This window comes from Megalopta genalis, unplaced genomic scaffold (assembly GCF_051020955.1).
Source record: "Megalopta genalis isolate 19385.01 unplaced genomic scaffold, iyMegGena1_principal scaffold0700, whole genome shotgun sequence".
NCBI lineage: Eukaryota > Metazoa > Arthropoda > Insecta > Hymenoptera > Halictidae > Megalopta > Megalopta genalis.
The window spans coordinates 105,554-110,000 of record NW_027476769.1 but is presented as its reverse complement, the minus strand read 5'-3'; the positions used below and the strand labels follow the sequence as shown (position 1 = coordinate 110,000).

At 45.9% G+C, this 4,447-nt stretch overlaps 2 non-coding genes across 2 annotated transcripts; both read right to left on the bottom strand.

Moving 5' to 3' along the window:
- Nucleotides 1–779: 779 nt before the first annotated feature.
- Nucleotides 780–934, bottom strand: LOC143263531 (5.8S ribosomal RNA). The gene has a single exon (XR_013036947.1). It is a non-coding gene; the product is annotated as a 5.8S ribosomal RNA (ribosomal RNA).
- A 1,326-nt stretch (nt 935–2,260) lies between these two features.
- On the bottom strand, nt 2,261–4,181 carry LOC143263525 (small subunit ribosomal RNA). Its single transcript, XR_013036944.1, has one exon. It is a non-coding gene; the product is annotated as a small subunit ribosomal RNA (ribosomal RNA).
- Nucleotides 4,182–4,447: the final 266 nt, after the last annotated feature.

The window sequence follows — 4,447 nt, the reverse complement described above, 5'->3', positions numbered from 1 at the left end:
TGGGGCGACCGACAAACGGTTTTCCCGTAGAACCAGACTCGCGATTGCGTTGACACACACATCATAGCCACACCAATAGAAGAGTTTTAGGACGGTAACCCGGGTGGGGTGTTCTTTACTCAGAATATGTGCAACATCGGATCTATATAGCCATCGATACAATTCGTACACAAATGTGTCGTACGAAGAGAGAGACTTTTTTTCCTCTGGCAACATAACGGTAAGAGACATCCTTCCACACTCATAGGTTCCACTCCCTGGGGCTATGATATATATATACATATAAATTCAAATTCGAAGCAACGGTCACAATTCTACTCTATATTTTTGCGGGTTATGTGTTCTTTCGTTCAATTTCTTTCATGCGTTCGTTCGATCTCTGTACACAGTCTTCACATAGGACAGACTCGTGTAGTACGCTTTCGTGGGTTAAACCCATCTCGTTTCATTTCAGGCGACGTCGGGAGCGCGTTGAAAATGTACCAGTGAAATCTCGATAGTTCTACGGATACGAATCGTCCCGAAAAAGATTTTGTCACCGCTTCGAAGCGGTGTTTCAGACGGGCGGACGTATATAAAACATATACGACACACGACACCGCCTTCCACACTCACGCTAGTTCGAACACGATTTCCATCTCTCTCGAAGACTGTTAGACGTACGTAAAATTTCTCAATATTCATAGGACCGCGACAAACGCCGACGAAGCGCCCATCATTCGCTCGTACGTATATAGGCAACAAGTGCCATCAACGCAAGCAGTTTATAAGTACGTAAACGACCCTCAGCCAGGCGTGGTCCAGGAATTGTATCCGTGGACCGCAATGTGCGTTCGAAATGTCGATGTTCATGTGTCCTGCAGTTCACACGTTGACGCGCAATTAGCTGCGTTCTTCATCGACCCACGAGCCAAGTGATCCACCGTTCAGGGTAATTTTTCCCTTTTATTCTCTCATATATATAATGTGTATTTGCTATCCACCACATTTTTGTGTTATATTTCGGAACAAGCCGATACCCGAAGAGCTCCAACCAGCGCGCGAAGGAGATTCGGGAGTCGTCGTACAACGACATAATTGTCCCTTAAAGAACGAGATATTTCCGTCGAAACCATATATATATGTACGAGCAAATCCAAAACCACTGTTTTCTTGCAAGTTCGACGGTCGGAGCGAATAGAACATTGAAAAGCCTTCTATCGAAGAAACACAGAGAGTATATCACCTCCAAAAACGACGGGGATATGGATATTCAAACTGGACAATTATCAACCCGATACTGGATTCGAAAAGTTTCTCTCTCCTTTCGTCGTTATTTACACCGGACGGACTCACGGCCGGCTCTAGCTGGGTGTCATATATATATACGTCCCACGCTCATGCTGCCACTAGCGCGCAACAGAGTAGGGTGTCAATGACAACGACACAGCATTGAAACGAGCTACACAAGCCGGTCTCTCTTGATACCAATGTAAACGAGCATTAAGTTATCTTCAGACTGCCCGATATTTTCGTCCTTTGGACTTTCCCAACGATTCCTTTTTTTCTTTTTTTTTTACACCACAGCGAAGACTTGAGGAAGCGTGATTAGCACGCTCGCATCCCTCCCTGTCCTACTACAACTGTGTGTGTGTGTGTAAAGAAAGAAAAAAGAATACATTGGCTTTCTCTCTATCGAGAAGATGGCCTACGCAACGCAGATCAAAGGCCTAATACGTGTAATATAATACGCGTCTGGCCGTGTATAAATCACGCACGAATGATCTGGTCGGGCCCAACTCTTCTCGTACGCTTATTTTTCCGTGTTGAGGCACTATCATAAAATCACACAAACCCCAACACGTGTGTGTCTTGGAAGGAAGATGGCCTACGCAACGCAGATCAAAGGCCTAATACGTGTAGTACACACGTCTGCCGTGTAAATCACGCACGAATGATCTGGTCGGGCCCAACTCTTCTCCACCACACCACATCCCAACTTTGTACATTTTTATATATTTTTGTGCGTTGGGGCACCTTCATAATCACAAACCCCAACAACACATATATCTCTCTCTCTTTGAAAGATTTGTTGTGGCCTACGCAACGCAGATCAAAGGCCTAATACGTGTAGTACACACGTCTGGCCGTGTAAATCACGCACGAATGATCTGGCGGGCTCAACAATATCTTTTTTTTTTATATGAATTCTTATCCACAAACTAATCGAATTCATTTTCTCTCCTCCTCTCCTCTCTCTTTGAGATATATTGGAACATTGTAATGATCCTTCCGCAGGTTCACCTACGGAAACCTTGTTACGACTTTTACTTCCTCTAAATAATCAAGTTTGGTCATCTTCCCGGCATCATCGGCAATGCCGAAACATTGCCGCGCACCAGTCCGAAGACCTCACTAAATCATTCAATCGGTAGTAGCGACGGGCGGTGTGTACAAAGGGCAGGGACGTAATCAACGCGAGCTTATGACTCGCGCTTACTGGGAATTCCTCGTTCATGGGGAATAATTGCAAGCCCCAATCCCTAGCACGAAGGAGGTTCAGCGGGTTACCCGGGCCTTTCGGCCAGGGAACACACGCTGATTCCTTCAGTGTAGCGCGCGTGCGGCCCAGAACATCTAAGGGCATCACAGACCTGTTATTGCTCAATCTCGTGCGGCTAGAAGCCGCCTGTCCCTCTAAGAAGATTTGTTTGTACGTTGGTAGTAAAAACCCCACCGGCAGAAGCCGAGAGCCTTCGAGATACCATAATTACGTCTATTTAGCAGGCTAGAGTCTCGTTCGTTATCGGAATTAACCAGACAAATCGCTCCACCAACTAAGAACGGCCATGCACCACCACCCACCGAATCAAGAAAGAGCTATCAATCTGTCAATCCTTCCGGTGTCCGGGCCTGGTGAGGTTTCCCGTGTTGAGTCAAATTAAGCCGCAGGCTCCACTCCTGGTGGTGCCCTTCCGTCAATTCCTTTAAGTTTCAGCTTTGCAACCATACTTCCCCCGGAACCCAAAAGCTTTGGTTTCCCGGAAGCTGCCCGCCGAGTCATCGTAGGAACTTCGGCGGATCGCTAGCTGGCATCGTTTATGGTTAGAACTAGGGCGGTATCTGATCGCCTTCGAACCTCTAACTTTCGTTCTTGATTAATGAAAACATTTTTGGCAAATGCTTTCGCTTCTGTCCGTCTTGCGACGATCCAAGAATTTCACCTCTAACGTCGCAATACGAATGCCCCCATCTGTCCCTATTAATCATTACCTCGGGGTTCCGAAAACCAACAAAATAGAACCGAGGTCCTATTCCATTATTCCATGCACACAGTATTCAGGCGAAGGTAGCCTGCTTTGAGCACTCTAATTTGTTCAAAGTAAACGTACCGGCCCACCTCGACACTCAGTGAAGAGCACCGCGATGGGATATTAGTTGGACCGCCCCGTGAAGAGCAAAGCCCACCGGTAGGACGTACCACATAATGCCAGTTAAACACCGCGAGCGATGAACCGACACTGTGACACACAGATTCAACTACGAGCTTTTTAACCGCAACAACTTTAATATACGCTATTGGAGCTGGAATTACCGCGGCTGCTGGCACCAGACTTGCCCTCCAATGGATCCTCGTTAAAGGATTTAAAGTGTACTCATTCCGATTACGGGGCCTCGGATGAGTCCCGTATCGTTATTTTTCGTCACTACCTCCCCGTGCCGGGAGTGGGTAATTTGCGCGCCTGCTGCCTTCCTTGGATGTGGTAGCCGTTTCTCAGGCTCCCTCTCCGGAATCGAACCCTGATTCCCCGTTACCCGTTACAACCATGGTAGGCGCAGAACCTACCATCGACAGTTGATAAGGCAGACATTTGAAAGATGCGTCGCCGGTGCTATAAGACCATGCGATCAGCACAAAGTTATTCAGAGTCACCAAAGCAAACGATGGACGAGTGTAAACACCCGCCACCGATTGGTTTTGATCTAATAAAAGCGTTCCTACCATCTCTGGTCGGAACTCTGTTTTGCATGTATTAGCTCTAGAATTACCACAGTTATCCAAGTAAATTTTAGTACGATCTAAGAAACCATAACTGATTTAATGAGCCATTCGCGGTTTCACCTTAATACGGCATGTACTGAGACATGCATGGCTTAATCTTTGAGACAAGCATATGACTACTGGCAGGATCAACCAGGGAACTATACAATATGTATATATAAAATGGACAAAATTTAAATCCTTTTCCATCGTCGCCTGTTTCATATATATATGTCAGGTCGACACACCACTTTTCTCTTTCAAATATGTACAAGTTTTGCCACATTCCGCGCTTGTAACATATCTTCTTTAACGCTCAATTTCTTTCATTTTTCTACCATACAGATATTTTACCGTACGCCCAAAAACGTACGTATTATATTTTTGTTCTATCGTAAAATCACATTTTTCTACGTACGCCAGCTT